The 22,343-nt window shown below is 39.9% G+C and overlaps 1 protein-coding gene and 1 long non-coding RNA gene across 17 annotated transcripts in view; both read left to right on the top strand.

The window, feature by feature from the left end:
- The window catches only part of CELF2 (CUGBP Elav-like family member 2), a 649,329-nt gene that overhangs the window by 431,120 nt on the left and 195,866 nt on the right, over positions 1 to 22,343 (top strand). The window lies entirely within an intron of this gene.
- LOC135174957 (uncharacterized) lies at positions 8,681 to 9,096 on the top strand. Its single transcript, XR_010302158.1, has 2 exons — positions 8,681 to 8,778; positions 9,028 to 9,096. It is a non-coding gene; the product is annotated as an uncharacterized LOC135174957 (long non-coding RNA).

Raw genomic sequence — 22,343 nt, 5'->3', positions numbered from 1 at the left:
CCATAAGGTTCTCCTTTGTCTCAGGGATGTTTTCTCATTCACTTCTCTGTGAAAAAGAATACACTGGGATTCATAGTAGATGTGGTGCTAGAAACATGGTTTAGTGGTGACCCGGCAGTGCTAACAGTTGAACTTGATGGTGTCTTCCAAGCAAAATGATTCTGTTATTTATTATATCTGAGTGCTGTGTGACACAACTCCATCAATGTCCATGTGTTTATTAGAACTAAGTAGAGTTTGCCATTGGCTATAATTTACGGTGGATGCGTAGTGATGTACAGTTGCTTGTAATCATTTTACTTCCACTGCCTTGCCTGGTTGATTCTTCCAAAGATCCAGGAGTCAGTGCTGGAGAGCAGGCTGAGTTTTACAGTTCAGATTGTGATTGAGTGCATTACTGCCTCATTTCCATGCTTGGACTTGTCTTTATATAATACCACTTGCAATCACCTCAAAAAAGAAGAGTATTGACATCTCTTTTGGAGCAGATTACCAAAATGTATGGACTGTTTCTTTTGAAATTAATGCAAAAAGCCTTTTTTCAGATAGTGATTGATACTAGCTGGCCACCAATAGAAAAAAAAAGAGGTTAAGCAAGTGGAAAACATGGTATGTTCTTAAATGAGTTATCACATATTTTAATATTTGTCATGCTTGTTGACATTTTCTACCTCTGGCTAGTCTCAGTCACATGAACTCAGATCTCTGTCTCTCTTTCATAAAGTGCAGATTGAAAACAGTCTGACCATTTTCTGCACTTACCCAGTGCAGCAAGTTACAGTTCAATGCCTCTTTTCAAAGTGCTTTTTTTTAGGAGGCATTTGGAAGAAGAGGATGAAGGTGGGTAATGAAGAGCTTCTTTGCACTGGGAAGTTACTGTTCAGTTAATGGAAGTGCACTGGCACAGTCATAGAATCGGTCAGGATTGGAAAGGATCACAAGGATCATCGAGTTCCAGCCCCCCTGCCATGCCCAGGGACACCCTACCATACATCAGGCTGGCCACAGCCTCATCCAGCCTGGCGTTAAACACCTCCAGGGACAGGGCCTCAACCACCTCCCTGGGCAACCCATTCCAGGCTCTCACCACTCTCATGCTCAACAACTTCCTCCTCATGTCCAGTCTGAACCTACCCATCTCCAGCTTTGCTCCATTCCCCCCAGTCCTGGTAGCCTAAAAAGTCCCTCCTCGGCTTTTTTGTAGGCCCCCTTCAGGCACTGGAAGGCCAGAATAAGGTCACCTCGGAACCTCTTCTTCTGCAGACTGAACAGGCCCAACTCTTTCAGTCTGTCCTCATAGCAGAGCTGCTCCAGCCCTCTGAGCATCCTCGTGGCCCTTCTCTGGACATGCTCCAGCATCTCCACATCCTTCTTATAATAGGGACTCCAGAACTGGATGCAGAGCTCCTGTTGGGGTCTCACCAGAGCGCAGTAGAGGGGGAGAATCACCTCCCTCGACCTGCTGGCCACACTTCTCCTGATGCAGCCCAGGATCTGGTGCAATTACACACTGCTGGCTCACGTTGAGGATCTCATCCAGCAGCACCTCCAAGTCCCTCTCCTCAGGGCTGCTCTCCAGCCAGTCACTGCCCAGCACCGCACAGCTTGGTGTTGTCAGCAAACTTGCTGAGGGTGCACTCAGTGCTTCTGTCCATGACGCCAACAAAGATGTTTAACAGGACTGATCCCTGAGGGACTCTGCTTGTCACTGGCCTCCACTTGGACATGGACCCATTGACAGCCACTCTTTGGGTGCAGCCATCAAGCCAGTTCTTTATCCATCTCGTAGTCCACCCATCAAACCCATGTTTTACCAGCTTGGAGACCAGGATGTGGTGTGGGACAGTGTCAAAGGCCTTGCACAGGTCCAGGTAAATTACATCAGTTGCTTGCCCTTCATCTGTTAATGTTGTGACCTGTTCATAGAAGTCCACCAGGTTTGTCAGGCACCCCCTTCCTCTGTTGACATCTGCAGGGTGGTGTGACTCCCTCCAAGCAGTGAGTCTGCTCCATTGTGGTAGCAGACTGTGCCGTTTCACCTGTAGATATGCTCCACATGTGAATGCTGCTTCTTCCAGTAGAGTGCAAGATGTCCCTGGTATAAGTTAGCAGTCATCTGGATTGAAAAGTAACAAATGGGGGATGGACTCAGTAATCTCCTTGGGTCCCTTCCAACTCCTGATATCCTGTGGTCCTGTGAAATGACAAGAAGGTTCATAGTAACTCTGGACAACAAGTCTTGAACATTTGTATTGTTTGAACAGTCTGATACTCTTGTATTTTTGTGTTTGAAGAGGCATTAGAAAGACCTTTTTTGGTTTTTTGTTTGTTTGCTTGTTGTGCTGATATAGCAGTGCAAAAGGGGATAGTTAGCCTTCTGGTTTAAGCTAAGTGTATTGGGTTTGGCTGAGATGTGATAGCACAATGGAAGGTGCTATAAGGAGAACTGTGTTTTGTAATGGTAGCTGGAAGGATGTTGGTAACCAGTGTTACAGCTCCTGTTAAGCAGTGCTCACACAGCACCAATGATGTGCTTTTTCAACATTAGCCCTTTCAAGATTAGGCTGAGGGTTGGTGAGATCTTGGGAGGGGACATGGCTGGGCCAGCTGACCCAAACTGACCAAAGGTATATTCCATACCATATGGCGTTAGCTCAGCTATAAAAGCTAAAGGAAAGAGGGAAGTGTGGGGGCATTCATTAACGGTACTTACCTTCTGGAGCAGCTGCTATGCACATTGAAGCCCTGCTTCCTGAGGAACAGACAGACATAGTCTGCTGATGGGAAGTAGAGAAGGATATTTTTGTGTGCTCTTGCTTCAGTGTGAGACCTTTACTCTTGTCTTACTAAACTGCTTGTGTCTTGATACATGGGCCTCATATCTTCCCTCTGTTCTGTCCATCTAAGAAGGGGAGTGGTAGAGCAGCTTTGGTAAGTATCTGGCCCCCAAGGCCTGACCATGACAATAGGCTTAACGCTACCAGTCTTAAAGTAGCAGAGAATAGAGTCAAGCAAGTGCAAAATATGAATATGGGGATATCTTTGCACCTCTTTGACTGATAATGGAGAGAGGACAGCACCATATTAAGACATTTTGAGATTAAATACACAAAAGCTTACTAGGAGAAACTAATCTCCCTCCAGGTCTGGTTAAAATGGGACTGTAAATACAAGTAAATAAGTGGCCAGGGTGATGCTGGAGAGCACATTTCCATCTTCCAAGGTAACATCTAGAAATTGTGAAGAGGCAGCACTCAACAACCCTTCCAGATTCTTTCTCCTTGTACCTGAGAAAACATCTCCATAAGCACTTTGCCAATGCCCTTCTGCTTGTGCTGTTGACTACAAGTGACAAAAAAGCTGTTCCCAGTGTAAACAGAAAAATGCATTACCTCGTTTATTTCTAAGTTGTTTGGAAACTTGACAAGTGAAAACAGCTCTAAATGACATCCAGATTCAAAAGGCGTTGCTCTGAGCGTCTGAAAAAGAAGTTATAGTTGTGATAGACTCCCAGTGCTCACATCTCCGGAGCTTAAAAGATGAGAAACACATGTTTAAACTCAGATACCCAATTTAGAAATGAATTCATACAGGCTTTCAATCTCAAGATTAGGACCTCTGTTATATGGGGGGGGGAGAGGGGAAGAAGATGTACTGCTGTTTCCATTATAAATACAGACTAATTTTCTCAAAAAGACTCTTTAATACTGAGCAAACAAGTAAGTTTAGTACTAAAAACATTCTCAGTGCTTCATTGCCTTGGGTTTACAATATCATTTACACATCAAATTATATTTCATCTTATGATTTAGTAATGCCAGAAGAATAGATCTAATTCTTTGTCTCATGATACCCTTAAAGATGGAAGATTGCTTTCCATGGAGTGTAAAACTCAATTTGTAGTCATGTGTATAAAACATGACTTTATGGCAGATTAGCTTGCTGTAGATTTAGTTCTCTCTGACAGTGAACTGAAAAATATTAGCATTTCACTGAACACAATATTAATGGCAAGAAGAGACTATTATTGTACATAGAAAGTAGAATGGGATTTTTGAAAGTAGAACCAATAAGCAAAAGAAAATGCATTTAGAGTTTTGTTAGGACTTCGGATAGAGGCAGTTTAACATTTTTTCTTTTCCTTTTCTTTCTTTTTTTTTTTCTCTGAGTTATTAAAAAAAACAAGCAAACAAACAAACAAAAAACCCCCAGAAATATGTTTGCAATTATCAGATTGACCTCCCAAGGGTTTTAAAGAAAATATCAATTAATAATATTAGAAGGTGCCTGGTAGCAAATTTGAATGTTTTAATTTGAAGACCTTAAAAAAAAACAAAAAGAAGTTTTGCCAATGCCTTGCATAGTGGTCAGATAGGTTGGTTGTTTTTCCTGGTGGACAGATAAGGTGAAGCTGAAGAGCAGAGTCATTATTTCTATGCAATTCGTTGTTTATATCAAGCTGTGATGGTGTTGGCAGTTGGCTGAAGCAGGTGAACATCACCACCCTTGGAGTGCCGAGCATTTGCATTAGAAATGGGCCCGAGTCAATTAGCGTACCAGTAAGACCATTACATCAGTGTGTTGCACTGAGGGGTTTAGTGGAAGAGAGGGGAGAAGGAAAGAGAATGAGAAGGAAACCATGCTGACACTAGGATTAAATGGTGATTGAGAGGCGAATGTTTTGTGGGGAGTGCTTCATGCTATTCTGTATCCTGCATTTTTGCATCCTATCGTGTGTGTATCTGCCAGAGTGATCCCACATGTTCATACCCAGCTTGCTTTTATACTGTGACTGACAATAATGCAATTCTTTATGCCTAACTGAAAGCTAATATATTCAAGATACAAATGATATACGAGGGTGGAGACAGCACTGCAACAATTTAACTGCAGTTGTGGAAAGGTTTCTGGTGCTTCTGTTTCAGCTGACGACTTGTTATTTATTAATTGTGTTCATTTTAATTCCTCAGAAATTCAAATAAAGGTGTGGAAAAACAGCATAATTATGCTTTGATATTTCTGCAGAAGTAATAACACAATTTGATCTACTTTTAATCTTTCAAGATAATCATCATACCTATCCTTATTTCTATAGTTATCCTCTTTTTCATTCAGTTCTCTTTGAACAAGTAATGAAGGTCTACCTGCTTTCTTGAGTCAGGCACAAACTCTTGTTTCTTTTAAAATACCCTTCAACGTGGTTGCTTTTCCTTTGTTTCTGTTAAGGAACACATTCAAAATTGCAAATGATGTACTAAATTGTTCCATTCTCTGCAGAATATTTTCCACACTTTCCAAAGGTTCAAATTTATGATAAGGTGCTCTCTCTTAATTATGCAGACTTATATTAATTTATATTTCCACTATTTTTATTTCATTTTTAGCTGCAGCTTACCCTGTGTTGGGACCCTGACCTACAAATATGCATGCAGTTCATTTTTCTTAGTGGAACTGTGTTGCTATTTCTTTTTACAGTCTGTATCGGACTCATGTTGAAACATATACTACACACAATAATAAGCACTTGCTGTGGGGTGAAGCTTGGTCTATAGTTGGAAGGGGTGAAAAGGGAAACTAACTTGCAGTCTCCTGACACTGAGTGAGTGTAACTGGTTTGTAAATGGCTGGCTGGGAAAAGAAGGTGGGTACTTGGCAACACAAAGGCAAACATGGATGTCAAAACCACGTTGCTAGTGACACTTGAGCTTCCCCACAGAAACCAGCTGCTGTGGTGGTGGAGCCTCAGATGGATGAAGCAATTTGTAGTAAGTTGGAGTGGTAGCCAAGAGAAGCGTACAACTGTTTCCCAAGCCGTCCTGCTGCAAAGCTTATTTTACAGACTGTTACAAAAGGCTGTTTTAATCTGTAGAAGATGGCATATGATGTTTTGTAACCTCATGTTTGTGTCCTTGTTTTTGGTGGTAGTGTCAGCGGTTAAGTGGGTTTACTTGCTGAGTGTGACAAAGTAATGTGTGAGTTTGACCTTAAAATTTTATCTTTACCACAGTTGCTTACTTGTCAGCTGGTAACAAAATTTTGTTTACCTTTGCAAGGAGGTAGAGAATCCTTTGTGGTGTGACTTCCTTCCTTTGTCTGTGCATGTCACAGGCAGAAGTGGAGAGCACACACAGTTAAAGACTTGAAAAATGAAAGAAACTTCTTGTACAGTCTGGCTTTCAAGCTGTACACAGTACATGCCCCACTTGACCCGTCACTCAGGTTTCAGTGCTCACAAGTGCATCATAGGCCTGTGGTCATTGTCTGGCTTGGTGACCCAAATCCAGCAGGTACCATCACAGCCTTCAAAACCAACCTATTTGATGGTGTCTTTCATGGCTGGGGTTTGTCACTTACGTCCTCATGATCTGCACAACCTCTCCCTTTGCACGGCTCCAGCTACCAAAGCAGCAGTGTCTGCTGTGGCAGTGGTAAAAAATGCATTTCAAGAAAAAATGGGGCCAAAAAAAAGATGGGTTTTCTATAAAAACTCCAAGGGGGTAAAGACTTAACACCCTAGCTTCAATGGGACTGTAATAATACCATTTGTTAACTCTCTCAAGAAAAGTATTTACTGAAATAAGTATTGACATTTATGTTGAACAGACAAGGACAAATACTGCAGGTTTCCTGTGGTTCATCTGACTTACTGACACGCCAAAACAGCCAAAGCCCACGCTAGTAAATAGTAAGGTACTCTTCAAAAATATGTCTTACTCCATTGTGATAGCAACCTCTTATGCTTTGGTTTATAGAAAATTATCTGTCACTTAATATCTTTCTCTGTGCTGCATAGTTTACAGAAGAGTGTCTTCAGTTTATGGACTGTGCTGTATGGTACAGGAAAAGAGATGGTTTCTCTGCATACCCAGAGCCAGGAAAACACCCTTAGCCACACAGTCCTATTAATAACAGCTTAGATGCCATTACTGCATGGTGCAAATTAGATCTGACTGTGAAGCACAGCAGAAGTTTGGTCTTTGCATGCAAGGATCAGTGTTTTTGCTTACAAGTACTTAGAAATTCATGACCTATACATTTCTGAGGGCTCTCAACACGTCTGACACAAGCACCTTTTCTCCTAACAGTTAATGAAATTTTGGCATTTTTGTTAAGCACCTAGAAATCCTTGAGGTCCTACAGATTATTTGGAGGAATTACAAGAGGCATTCCAAATACTTTTAAAAAAAAAGGAGAAGAAGAAAAAAATATACAGGCTTTAAATAGTTAATGAATGCACTTCGTTTACCTAAACAGTGTTTTTATACATCTTTGCAAATATGACATTAATTAAGGAAAATAACTAAAGCTGAAGTGCCACAGAATGTTAATCCTCAGCATCAGTAATTAGCTGTGGATGAGAATTTCTTTTTTTTTTTTAATGTTTTCAGTTTGTATCATTTTGTTTTGGAAGAAACATGAATATGTGGCTTGAATTATCAAGAAATGAAATGAGACCTGAACAAAAAAGAAACTTTTGAAAAGTGAATGGACATATCTGTGCTATTGCAGTGAGCCTTTGCCTGTCTGGGGCTGTACTAATTCTATGATGGAAGATAAAGCCACAGTAACCCTGAGACAGGATAGCAGGTCAAGGGAGGTGACTCTGCTCTTCTGTTCCACTGTGATGAGATCTCACCTGCAGTGCTGTGTCCAGCTCTGGAGTCCTCAGTACAGGAAAGACATTGACCTGTTGGAGCAAATCCGGAAGAGGCCACAAACTTCTCTGATAAAGACAGGCTGAGAGTGTTCAGCATGGAGATGCGAATGCTCTGGAAGGACCTTATTGCAGCCTTTCAGTACTTAAGGGAGCCTATAGAAAGATGAGAACAATCTCTTTAGCATGGCCTTGCCTAGGGTAAGAGGTGATAGTTTTAAACTAAAGGAGGGAAAATTTAGATTAGGAAGGCATTTCTTTACATTGAGGGTGATGAAACACTGGAAGAGTTTGCCCAGAGAGGTGGTAGGTATCTCATCCCTAGGAATATTCAGGGTCATGTGTGATTTGCCATTGGAATGGGCTGCCCAGAGAGGTGAATGAGTCACCGTCCCCAAAGGTGCTCAAAAAAAGACTAGACGAGGCACTTAGTGCCATGGTCTAGTTGATTGGACAGGGCTGAGTGATAGGTTGGACTGGATAATCTTGGAGGTCTCTTCCAACCTGGTTGAGTCTGTGATTCTATGTTGAATGGGGATTCGGGCAACCTGATCCAACCTAATCTAGCGGAAGGTGTCCCTACTCCTGGGAGGGGTGAACTAAATCTTTAAGGTCCATTCCCACCCAAACCATTCTGTGATTCTGTGGTTCCCTTCCTCATTCACTCTGTCTCCCATGCCCAGGCATGCAACATGCTGTGTCCTTTTTGCTTAGCACCAGGAGGAAGGGATTTGTTCAGCCTGACCACTTCGAGAGGATAATGTTGCATCCCTGTGTTTGCAAATCGCCACTGAGACCAGGTAGAGCAAAGAGCTACTTGGTCATTAATTTGATTGTGTTTTTAACAAACCAGTAAAGGCAGCTCTTTGAATCTATCCCTCCTGCACATCCTGATAATTGTTCTGTTTATCTGTACAATTTTACTCGCCACAGTGGGCAGTGGAAGGGCTGTCTGTGTTGTTTGTCTTCTTAAGTTGTTAAATGAAATGGCTCGGAAGATTCAGGAAATTAATTTTTGTATTCTAGATATATGGGGAAGAAAGAAAGCTTTGAAGTGGTGATGTCAGTGTAGCTACTCTGAAATTCATGAATCAGCCTTCACAAGCTTTTCAGAGGCTTTAAAAGTGAGAATTTTTTTTAAATACTTGCACCCTTTTTAGTTACTTATTGACATCTGAACCTTAACAATTCATGTCACTCCAAGCTTTATTAAATGCCTTTTTTTGTATTAAAATAAAAGTCAAGGTACCCATATAAATAGGATTTTTAAAAATCAGAACTTGTAAAATAAAATGGAGTATTACTATTAAACTCCTATTAAATTTGTCATAATACTCAGTGTTACATAGTATTTTCTCTCTCTTTTTTTTTAGGATGATTAATTTATCAACTACTACTGAAATAGCCATAAACAACTTAATAAACCTAGTAAAACTTCAGAAGCTTCTTTATTGTGCATTCAAATAGGATTCTCAGCCTCTCGAGTCCTACTCTACACCCTCAAATGCCACTGCTAAGTAGTGCCATTAGATCAGCAATGCTAGGACACTGTTGTCATTTATGGAGATTGTAAAACAGGGGCAAGACTCTAGTTTGGATTCAGCTTGAGAGCAATGTTTCCATAATAAATGCAAAAGGAGATAAAGAATAATCTCTGGTATCTCTGGATACCAAAATGTTCACTTTGTCCTATTGATGTGTTGATAACATCTCTGACTTTCCTATGTTAGTCTTGAATCTGCATTAGCAGATGTTTGTTAAAATTAATCTTCCCAACTAGAGAACAGTCAGAATTGTGCCTAAAGATTGGGTTTGCCTTACTGCAAACACTAATTTTCTGTTGATCGGTTCTGCAAAGATTTAACAAGTTCTGTTTAAGACAAACAAAAAGTTAATCCAGTAAAATACTTTTTATTACATGCTTATGAAGAAAGAGTATTGAGGTATTTAATAGGAAAAAAAAATGCATTGTGTGAGCTCTGGAAATTTGGGCATTAAAGAAATCCCATCAGTTGAAACACTTTGTGCAGGACCTAGCATATTTTGCCCCTAGTTTTTGTGACATGTATATTCACAGGTAGTAGCTCAAGCCACATGACAGCTAGGTGAAATGTGAGCCTGTGCTGTTTTGCTTAGATGAAAAATTGTGGAGCTGGGAGCTTATGACTTCATGGTTGTTTGAATGTACAGATCTAGGCATATCATTCATAGTCAAGAATCATCATCTTTGCAATAGAGGTGTGCAAGAACTGTAGAGAAAGTGTCCTCTAATTTGAGAGAAGTCTTCTTTGGGGACTATGGACAGGGATTACTGATGAAGAACAGCAGGCAATCTAGCGTACTGCTTCTGAGAAGTCAGTTTGTGATTCCTGCCTGACTCCTATAATACTGCTTTACATTTTTCAGAGATTTTCAGTGATGCAGCTGGACAACAGAATCTGTAATCAGTGAGTGCATTGCTTTTCTGTTTCTAAATAAGAAGGTTGGGGATTGTGGAGTTCTTCATCCATTTAGTTGAGAAAGTAGATTTTTCAGAGGTGGTTGCAGAGGAGTACTTGTCCCTCTGACAGACCCCTCCTTTGCTTATGAAATGTGTTGTTCTGCACAGTGACAAACTGATTAAGAGCAATGTATTAGCAAGAAAATAAAGCTACCTAGAGTAGATGGAGATGAGAAAAAATATTAGGCTCCTGTGTGAATGTCCTTCTATCAGTGGTTGTGCTCCAGTAATTAAATTCTGACAAACAGATGAACAAACAATCTCCAGGGGTAATGAGGCTCAGTCAATGAACCACAAGTGTTCAGAAGTACTAACAATGAGAGAAAATACAATTCAAACGCCTGCACATGTGTTACTCAAAATAAGTTAAGAACTAATTAAAAGGATTTCTGTTTTCCTCTCCATGCTTTGCATTTAGAAATGGCCTTCCAGAGTGTATTCTCTGCATTCCAGTACTCCAGGATTCATAAAGATTTACATTAGAGGGTAGGTTTTAAGCTCATTTATGTGAAAATAGAAACCTAACAAATTCTATGCTTCCCTTGACCAAAAGTTAGGACCAGCATTATTTGCTTCTTTCTACAGGCTTGAAAACCTATAATCAAAGCAGTGAAATCCTTCAAATGCAATGCACTCACCCTCTACTTAGGGTGCATGAAATGCAGACTCATGAACATCTGGTTGTAGAAATTGACTATAGTTCCTTCCAACCTGCTTGGTGATAGCACAATTCACAGGCCAAAATGTATCTTTTCTGCTCTTCAAGAAAAATAGTAACATATGGCATCGACTTAACTGTGCAATAAAGGACCTTATATTGGTCATGTCTGTATAAAAGTGCTTTGTGTCATGTGATATAGATACCCAGATTTTTTTAATGTCCTTTTCTTAGCACATGTCCTTGCCCTGTCAGGATTGATTTTTTTTCTCTTTGAAGTATTGTTTCTTAGTTCTTCAAAATATTTTTTCCAGCAAAAAACGATTGGCAAAGCAACCATTTCATATGACAAGTATGGATGGGAAGTTGACAGTAAATAGAATATCAGGTTTCCCTTTTGCTACTGCTGTTGGGCTGAGAGTGTTAATCCCATCAATAATGGCAGTCACATTAGTTTTATTGATGTTTTGTAATCTGTCTTTCCTTTTCACTACAGTCTGCTCTTGGTTAGTGACCTGCCACATGTGACTTGGTATCTAATTGCTGCATGTGTTTCTTTTTTCATTTAAAGTTGTGCTTCTAGGGATCAGGTGAAGTATTTTGGTGAACGCTCTCAGCTGGTTAGTTGTAAGTTATTTCTTCCTCGATGGGTTCTGTATTTGAATGATATTCATCAGGGTGCAGTTTGGCTGTTTTAAATTATGTAGATCATCAGATGCTGTTGCTTTCAGCTATTCCAGAGGAACAGACCTTTTGGAGAGATTCCGTTGTATATCCATAGCCACATAGTATTCATTTTGGTTTGGAGTGGACCAACTGTTAGCATAGTGGCAGGAAAGTCCTAATGACTCAAAAAACAAGAGGTGAACTGAAGATGATTTGTGAACGTTAAATGTGGTTCTGACATTCAAGTCTAAAAAAGAGAAAAGTTTGCATCTGAGGTTTAGTTTCTCTCTGTAAGCAGAGTAATTTGAAAGTGAGAGGAGGCTGTGTGAAAGTGAGTTCCATGCACGCTGGTATGGAACTTGTACTGAACAGCATAACTGGGTAAAGAAGGGGTTTGGTCTTCCTTGTTTTGTTTTAAATCTTTATCTGTACCAAAACGACATGTCTGTCTTCCTTGGTGGAAGACTGAAAAGTTTCTGTTAGTCCTCTTGAAGATGCGGCTGCACCTTAGGACCTTTTGTCTACATATCTCGATTGGAGTGGTGCTGTCTTTGGCAGAAACAAAGGGCTGAATGGCTGTATGGTCAGCACATTGATATTTCCTCTACTGGCATCCAAAGATAGGAGACAGATTAGAATAGAAATCTTAAGAGTTTGTTTTTCAAATTAGATTTTTTTTTTTCTTAAGCTCTGTATTAGTCTTCTTTAGCTTTTTTAAGGGGAATAGGGAGGGGAAAGCTTATTTTTATAGTTAATCCATTTAAGTTTTTGGCATTTAGGTAATACTTGCTAATGAGATGGGCTTGTATACTGACGTGGTCATTCATAGTGGTGTATTTTATGTCTAGAGTATAGTGATATCCCTGATCTTAGGTTTAAGTACTGTGTCTCCATGATGAGAGATGAATACAGTGAAAGGACAGAAACTGAATCAGTAAGGCACCACAGGTTTCAGAACTGCAGAACACATTTGAGAATCTACAGTTCATTGATCCAGTCACTTAAAATTTCATTTTACCTTTAGGCTTTCTACATCATGGAACGATGCTATAAAATGAATCTTTCTCTATAACTGGTAATAATGGCCTAAAATCTAGCACATTTAATTAGTACCTTTTTTAAATAAAGTCTTACATGTTAAAAGAGAGAACCTCAGTAGCTTGTAAACTCAGCAGTAGATATCTTTGGAGTAAACTGTAGTAAGTATAGTTGTGTGAAATCATAATTCAGCCATGTAAAAATCATTCTTTAATTAGTTTTTAGGATACTACTTGCTGTTGTAGCGTTCACACAAGATTCTCAAACCCTTCATTAAATGTTAACTAAGCCTCAAAATTTCCTTTAAGCAGTTCTGTAGTCATTTTTCACATTCTTGTGCAGCAGCACAGGGAAGTGAAGTAATTTTCTTTCTGCAAGAGCCAGAAATAGAACCAAGATGCCCCCAGCCAGCAACCCTCTTACTGGCTCTTTACATTCATCCATTAAAACACAATTGCTTTATTTTTTTCTTCTTTGTTTATTCTAAATGTCTTGAGTTTCTTCTGAACCATTTGCTGTGTAGAGATTATATTATCTAGTGCACAGTATACTTAGGAGCAGATATTTTGTGGTCTGCAGTGCGCTACTTCCCTTTTCTGTATTTGAATCTATTTCCTTTTTACTTTGCACCCTTTTCTGCTTCTCCTTCCCCCAAAATAAGTTTCTAAGCATAAACAGGGTCTGTGAATTTTGTCCTTTTGGCTTAAGTACAGCAATGCTCTGAAATTGGTGTTTTAATTTCACAGACTTAATTTAAAAAAACAAAAATGTTTTCATAACTTCTTCCTCCTTTGAAGGAAATCTCCTAACCTTACACCTTTTTATCTTCCCTTGGAGGAAGCAGCCCTGACATCTTGCTATCTGAAGCCTTTATGTACTAATGCTGCACACACAATTTTTGCTAGCTAGAGAAGAATTTCATCTATCACCAAGAAGTTATTTGTACAATCGGGTGCCTCCGTCCTACTCGTCTGTGCATGTAGCCATGTGGGCACACACTCTTTTACCCTCCCATCCTCCCACTGCATTCTTGCCTTGAAGAGCTCTCTCTATCTAAGAAATTAATTCTCTTTATATATCCATCTCTAGTCAATCCAGCTATCATTAAACTCATGTTGTGGGATGCCTAAATGTACTAACTTGTGTACAGCATGCTGCTTTCACAATGTTAAGCACTCCCCATTTGTGTGGTGGGGCTTTTTTTCTGTCTCAGAGCCATAGCCAAGAAAGACAAACTTCCCTCCCACAGCACAAGAACAAAGCATTGTTTCCTCTTTGCCTGAAATTATTTTTCTTGAGATAGTCCTACAGGGACCAAAGCCATTTTGCCATTACCCCTTAGTGCTGCTTTATGTGGGATTTATAATGAAATTGCTTTGACAATTTGGATAATGACGCAGCAATGCCATAGTTGATGAAACATTTTGGGGTAGAAGAATTTCCTTTGGGAGACATCAACTTTTGTATTAAAATTGTGGTCCTGGCATAATACACTGGAACTGTAAATAATAACAATTAAAAAAATAACACAGCCTTTGATTGTGCTACTTCAGTGTCTCTTACCTATCTTAGTTTTTAGTAGTTCTTAAAGCAAGGTTGAAAAGGGCTCTGGATCAGTAAAACACAGAGAGATAAAGGTTTCTGTCTCTGTTAATCAAATAATCAAGGAATTATCTTGTTTGTATTAGTTTCAAGATTTACAGAAAACTGCCATTCATGAACTGTCATTTTCACTATGAGCTCAGTGAGACAGCTTTCTATTACGCTAGCAGAGGACAGAATTCTATTGTGTGTTTTAAATAATTTTCCTCAAATCCCTACCTTGGAATATGTCCCCTAAGAGAGTAATGTGTTTTACAACATCTCTCTCTATATATATATGTATTTTTTATTGTCCATCTATTTTTTTTTTTATTTAAAAATCTCAGAACATTTAACTTCAGTTAGTTTAGTAATGAACAGTCCCACAGAGCACCTAACGTAGATCAGAGAATTACATTTTATGACTTCTGGAATATGGTTTCATTCATTTGTAGATCCAAAGGACCTAATGAAAGCAGGTTGACCTTCCTATTTCAAATTTAGCAACAGGATGAGTGAAATTCACAGAGCTCAGGTGCCTCAGCCAAGACCATAAAGCAAGCCAGAGACCTGATCCATATATGCTTATGTGTGTTAAACCTCCTCAGAATACTCCAGAGCCAAATGTCTGTCTCTTTCAATTGCAAACCCACGACTGTTTATGTGGATGGATTTTTGTCATGCTAATTTGCACTTAAATGCTTTAAGGTAAAGCAGTTAGATCAATTGCTAACAAAAATTATTCTTCTGAGGAAATTTTTTACAGCTGAGCTGCGTGTTCCTGGAAAGGAAAACCAAAGCCTTGAAAGCACAGCTCCACAGCCCCAAAGAGCTCCTTGACAGCACTGCATTGGGTGGATTTTCTACTAATCAGAGTAGTTCTGCTGTGCATGCTTTAAAGAACCTGAATTCCAGCTGTAGCTCTGACACTTGTAAAAGAGATGTTCAGTTAAAACGTGACATTACACCAAACAGATATGTTAAAAATTGTACTTAAAGGTTAATATAATAAAAGTGTAGTTCATGTGAGAGTGATAGAAATATTGATCATAAAAATAAGTAGTGGCCCAGAAATTCAGCTCAAAATGGGTGAAAAAAAGCCAGTTGATATATGAAGAATTTGAGTTGTGACACTAAGATCAATGGCTGTATTTTCACCCAGTGAAGCATGAGAGCTTCAGATAAGGGCAGTTAGTCAGTGAAATACTGACTGACATACCCTTTTACTGTTGGCTTTTGGTCTCCAATATTGATCTCCCCTGTCACTGCCAACAAAGTATACTGAGGCTATATTTATGTTCAGATAATGTTGTGCAGAGTTTTATGAATGACTTCTACAACGTCAGGGCACATAAGGAGTTAAGTCTATCATCTGCACTCATTTAGTTGATTGCATCTTTTATGTTGCTGCAAACCATTTTAAACTTCTGCCAATCGGTCAGAACACAGACAACATGCTGTAATCCATGCAGATTCCTCTGCTGAGAAATGGTGGACTGTAAACAACATAGAATCATAGAATCGACCAGGCTGGAAGAGACCTCCAAGATCATCCAGTCCAACCTATCCCCCAGCCCTAGCCAGTCAACTAGACCATGGCACAAAGTGCCTCATCCAGGCTTTGCTTGAACACCTCCAGGGATGGTGACTCCACCACCTCCCTGGGCAGCCCATTCCAATGCCAATCACTCTGTGAAGAATTTCCTCCTTACATCCAGCCTAGACCTCCCCCTTGGCACAACTTGAGACTGTGTCCCCTTTTTCTGTTGCTGGTTGTCTGGGAGAAGAGAAAAACCCCCACCAATTATGTAACACAGTCAAACATTGACTGTCAATGGTGGGAACATTCTGTGTGTACAGAAGATGGTAACTAAACTGGGTAAAGAAGAAATCTTTCGGAGGAAGGCCATTATTTCTTCTGTCAGTTTGGTGGAGCTGGAAGAGTTAAATTAGAGCTTCTGGAAATAGTAGTGATACTAGAGTAAAACTTGTCTAATGTATGACATCAATAAGTTTTGGTGTTTTATTTCCCTCGACATGTTTTACTGGCTCCTCCTGAAAGTCATGTGTGGTTCTGCTCTTGTAAAATTAACAGTTCGAACTTGAATAAAAAAGGCTGAGAGAATTATGTGCTTAGTTGCTAAGTGTGGTGGCTTTCAGCTTTGCTTCAGCAACCTTGGTCTGACCAAGGGTCAAGCTTTTGCTCTATTGCAATCAGCAACTATTGCATGTTAGGAGTTAGTCATTGGCTGCTTCAAAGGATTTATCTGGATTGAGCTACTCTTCTCTAAACAGAGCAATTTTTCTGCCTTTCTCAAATCATCATTTACAATTTTATTCAGGCTCATTTTTCTCATGTTTGGTCATGGCTACAGCATCTCTTATTTTTATTGTAGCCAGCAGACATAACATGGTTTCTATTGTAGCCTGGCAAACCTTGACTTTCAAGGGAAGAAGAGACAAGGAAAGAAGGCTGAATCTACCTATGCAGTGTCTATTTACTTCTGGAGAAATAAAGTTGAGTTTTGTCATTTACCCAAGACAGTTTATGTCAGTCTTAGCCTGTGACCTCTCATTCAAGTTTATTTGCTTTCTTATAGCCAAATAACTCTCTCAGATAATCCTAGCCAGCAGAAGAAACATCACAAGAATGAGTAATGAATTTAGAGGCTGGAGAGATAGGAGAAATGTCAGGAGCAAACTGGGAAATTGCATCAGGTTTTAAGAAAAATGAGTGGTTATCATACCAGTAATTTAAGAACATAACAGTTGAGACAAAGTATTTACAGACAATATTCTTTACCAGAAGTAAATAATGCTGTAACATCACTTAATCCAACTCTGATGCATCCCATACTGGTAATGAAGCAGTGGTTAAACCTCTGACAACTGCTAACTAGACAGGTGGAAATTTGATATTATTTCTACCTGTCTTTGCCTTAAATTTTGTTTTCTACACTCTCTAACTCTTTGTGCTTAAAACCAGATAGTACCATCACTAGTGGTGAATTTGTGATGAGAGCATCTACCTACAGAACTGCATGTAAGGACTAACTTGATGTTTCTCTGATGGGATATTTGAAGTTATGACAGTATTTCACCATCTTTAAAACTCCAGGTTTATACTGTATATGGCAATTCCAAAGATGCTGATAGTCCCAAAAACATAGCCATCTTATTTTTCCTTTGAAAAGTAATTAGCATTTTATCAGAGTTAGGAAGCACACTTGAGGTACAGATGTGCATGCAGTGTTACTGGGATTCTGAGATTGGATTATTGCACTGCTAGTCAATATGGGTTTTCTTAGGGTTACAGAAGGTAGCATGACCATCTCTAAGGTCAAATCTGGTGAATGAATATGGTCATGAAATGTAATACAGCATATCATAGAGAAGAAGTATTCCTAGACATTGGATGGAACCAGCTGATGTTCTTTTTACATTCTCACCTCAAGGATGGGGATGAGGTTAAAATTAGCAATGATAATGATTTACTGAGGCTTTTACAGTTACCATTACAAGTGAGTATGGAGTTAGCTCTAGTATGTTTTCAGGATCATCAAAAGCAATTCTTAACACTTTGAGATTTAACTTTTCCTGAAACTGGGAATTTATTCATATTATCAGTTGCTTCCTAAAAGATAAGGATTTTTTCTGCAATGAACTTGAAAGACAAGACCTTTTCAAACTTTTTAGTTCAGTCAATCAGCTTTGATTTCAAATCATCCAATTGCTAACATGTGGCTGAGCAAAACCAAACACCTGCGAAATATATCTGCTGATGGCAGCTGATAGATGCTAAGTGGGTTCAGTACTGAGCTAATGCCTTGATAGGAGCTCAAGTAAATCAAAAGCTGCTGGATGTTTAAAGCAAGCATTCTCAAAACCCTGAATTTTGTATTAAAGCCCCCATGTTTTATTAGAATATATATTAAATCCTGTTTTGTTTGTTTTTCCTTAAATGACATAAGAAAACAAGATAGACCAGAAACCAAAAGGAGATATTAACCAAGCTCCACTTTTCTCCATGAGTCTTGTAGGCTAAGTCCTTTCAGTACACAGAGTAGCTCTCTGGGTCACCAGAAATTTTGCAGAATGCTTTTGGTTCTCAGTGTGTCTTTCCATCATAAGTGTGGACTGCTCTTCCCAGTTGTCCTCTGCTGGCCTTCTTGTTCCACAATGGCTAAATGCATCTCTCCCAAGCATGCTCTTTTTTTTCATGCAGGGAGCTTCATCTCTCTGTTTGCAGGAACACAGCAGTAGCCTGAGAGCTAAGATGTAGCCTGTTGCAGACATTAAACACTCCTCTGCATGGGGAGGTGGCCTCTTTGGCTCCTTGAATGTGTCAGGTGTTTTTGTTCAGCCGCAGTGCAACCCGCAAGTACTCTGCAGCCAGCGGTCATCCTTTGGCTTGACTTTTCTTTTTCCTTCTTCTTGGGTGAGATTTGGAGAGTTTTCAGCCATCTGCAAAGCCTGTAAGTCATCATGAACCCTGTTACCACAGATAGAAGTTTTTTAGGAAGCACTTCTCATTTTCAGTGACAGAAAAGGGGAACAAGAAAGTGTTTATGGGGCTTCAGTGTATTCATCGTAATTTCTTTTTTGTAATTAAGGGCCCTTTGTGAGTGTTTTCTTCAACATTGTTTAAGGATCTGATGCAGCAGGTCTGCCTTAGACTTTGTTTAATTCTCCCTCAGTTCATCTCTGTCACAATTCACAAAAAAGAACAAAGATGGTCAAGGGTGAATGAAACCGGGCATCTAAAAAGAAAGCAGATACAGCAGACTTCAGTAGCATTTTAACTTGATATGATCAAACAAGCACACACACCACTACTGACATTAATGTGATGACAATTTAAGAGCCTTAATGAGCTGTATCAGCATCTTCATCAGCCTGCAGGAAAAAAAAAAAAGGCAAAAGCAAATATTAGCAGAGCATGGTACTGGCTGACTTCTTTTCCTGTTTCACTTTGACATGCTTTGTATCCTGCCCACTGTAACTGATTGTCTTACCAGCTCCACTTCAACTCTTCCTTAAATGCTGCACTAAAAAGAATGACGTTATTAAGCATTTCCCGGGTTTAAGGGTTGCTTTCAGTATCCAAGATAGAGCGAGCTAGCACTCTAACCAAGTCTAACAACTTGAGGGAGCTGGGATTGTTTAGCCTGGAGAAGAAGAGGCTCAGGGGAGACCCTATTGCTGTCTACAACTACCCAAGGGGAGGTTGTAGCCAGGAGGAGGTTGCTCTCTTCTCTCAGGTGGCCAGCACCAGAATGAGAGGACACAGCCTCAAGCTACGTCAGGGGAAATTTAGGCTTGAGGTGAGGAGAAAATTCTTCACTGAGAGAGTCATTGGCTACTGGAATGGGCTGCCTGGGGAAGTGGTGGAGTCACCATCTCTGGAACTGTTCAAGGCAGGATTGGACGTGGCACTTGGTGCCATGGTCTAGCCTTGAGCTCTGTGGTAAAGGGTTGGACTCGATGATCTGTGAGGTCTCTTCCAACCTTGGTGATCCTGTGGTACTGTATCTTTTTATTTCCTTTTTTATTATTTGCTTTTATTTTACATCCCTCTAATATGTTTGGATGACTGTGATTTTAGAGGGTGTTTATATTGTCATAACTTAGAACCTGGGTCCTGATGTAAATATATTTCTATGCATACACATATGTAATATATGTATTTGTATATATATTTATGTACATAAACGTAGGATACACAGTACTCCATATCTCCTCTTCTAAATAGAATCTGTGGATGCATTCTTGAGTTCAGAACCCATCATTTCTATTCTCCTAGGCATTGTGAAATTCATTAAGCTGAGTAAAATGGCAAATTATTTGCGTCTGTTGAAGGACATAGAAGCATACTTGTTTGATTTTCGAGCTCTTGTCTATGTTGCTTTCTGAGCAGTGTTGCCTCTTATTAGAAGGGTCGTGATTTCAAAAGACTAATAAAGCTAGTCATATTATCTGTGTGTATTAGAGTGTGGCAAAAAGCCTTTGTTCATTCTGACTGCAAGGGAGCTGACTTAATGCCCTGTTTTGCAACTGTTCTCTAGCTACCACTTAATCCAGTAGTTTTGCCTTGCAAAGACCAGTTTTATCCATCCCATGGGCTTGTTCAAGAGAGTTTGCAATAATGTCTTTGGAGAGTTTGCTATCCTGTGTCATGTCTAATGAAACAGGTTATTTGCTAGTGCAGAAAGCTGAAGAGTACTTTCTGCATATCAGTTTAACAGCACTAGTTGTACACTGGGGTTTGACGGATGGGAGTATCTGTGCAAATTAGCTCTCGATGTATTTAGAGTGCAGAAGTATTCATAGAATTGTAGAATCACAGAATGGTTTGAGTTGGAAAGAATCTTTCAAAGGTCATCTACTCCAGCCCCTCTGTAGTAGAGTGGTTATCGAGGTTTATGCTTTGGAGCAGGCTGCTCAGGGAGGTGGTGGAATCGCCATCCCTGGGGGTATTTAAAAGATGTGTAGATGCAGTGCTTAAGGACATGGTTTAGTCGTGGCTTAGCAGTAGTGGGGGGATTGTGAGCTCTAGGTGAGCAGATGGATTTGATGTTCTCAAAGGGCTCTTCCAACCTCAAGGGTTCTACGATCCTATGATGTCCAGTCCAGTCCAGCTGCAATGATCATAGACATCTTCAACTAGATCAAATAGCTCAGAATATCATCCATTCTGACCTTCAGTGCTTCCAGAGATGGGCCTTCAACCAGCTCTCTGAGAAGCCTGTCCCAGTATTTCATCACCCCCACTGTACAAATTTTCTTCCTCACATCAAGTCCAAATCTCTCCTCTTTTTGTTTAAAGCCATCACCTCCTCTTCTGTCACAACAGGTCTCAGTAAAAAGTCTGCTCCCATCTTTCTCATAGATTCTTTCTTGCAGATACTGAAAGGCCTCAATATGGCCATTTTGGAGCTTTCTTTCCCCAGGCTGTACAACTCCAACTCTCAGCTTTTGTTCGTAAGAGAAGTGTTCCAGTCCTCTGATAATTTTTGTAGTTCATTGCCACTCCAGCAAATTCATGTCCTTATGCCAATGGCTCTAAAGCTGGATGCAGTACTCCATGTGGGGTCTCACCAGAGTGGAGTGGTAGAATCACTCCCCTTGACCTGTTGGCCATGCTTCTTGTGATGCAGCCCAGGGTACAGTTGGCCTGCATGAGTTTGTTTTTTGTATCTTATGCTCCTTTATTGCAACTACAGATATGTCAAATAATTTCTTTGAGGGTTTGGAGAATGAAGCTCAAAAAGCTGAACTTCAAAAGAGCCTATCAGTTGGTGGTTTGCATTAGGCACCTAAATAAGCAATCTACTGTCTCAAATCATTTGGCGTCTAGCAGACTTAACTGATATTGTTGGGATTGTTTGTGGTGAATGCTTCTGATAACCTGACTGCATCTTTCAGATGGCTAACTGGGAGCTGAACATGTTTGATTTAGCTTTTCTCTGTGTGCTTATCACCACTGAAAACCCATTCCAGGATCTCCTCTCCTTCAAACAGCAGCTTGTCAGTCCACATACCAGGCAGGCTTCTAGGCTTTGCACGTCGTCCTGCTCACCATCAGTCTGCTTAGTTAGTCCTTGCCCAGTAGCTGACAGCAGAGACTAAAGGTGAAAATATGCTGAGGACTTCACTACCTCCTTCCCCATAAACTAAGCAATGCTAAGTGTTAGCAGCTGGCAAGTATTATCTATCATTTATCCTAGGTTTGAAACCTATAAATAGTCAGATCATTGTCACTTACAATAAGCCTTTGTCCCAGAAGCTATTTATGGCATGCACCTTGTCTCTGCAGAGTTTTCTAGGACTGCCAGAAGCAAAGTTAATCCACCCATGGCAGATTCTGGCAGAACTGGCAGCACTTACCTCTTCTCCTATGAACATTGCTCAATCTGGTCAAATTTTGAAACCTGTGGGGTGATTATAAATTCATGTAAGAGAGCAAGATTTGGCCTCATGTCTGTATCACTGACTAGAAAAAGCAAACAAAACAGTTCAATAACTGGCAATTTTTTTCTAAAAGTCCTTTAGGTAGGGAAATAAAAAAATTCCCCAAATCTTTACTGCCATTCAAAGCAAAGGAAGGAAATGTGCTTTTTATTTTAAATATTTCATTGGACTCCTGATTGCTGCCTGGGAAAGAGGGAAAGCCACAATCCAAAACTGAACACACTCACTGGAGATGAGTTGTAATGAAAAGGTACAGGGACAGAGTGTTGGTGGCT

The sequence above is a fragment of the Pogoniulus pusillus genome, chromosome 4 (assembly GCF_015220805.1).
Source record: "Pogoniulus pusillus isolate bPogPus1 chromosome 4, bPogPus1.pri, whole genome shotgun sequence".
Classification (NCBI taxonomy): domain Eukaryota; kingdom Metazoa; phylum Chordata; class Aves; order Piciformes; family Lybiidae; genus Pogoniulus; species Pogoniulus pusillus.
The sequence above is the reverse complement of the archived record's forward strand: the minus strand, read 5'-3'. Positions and strand labels throughout refer to the sequence as shown.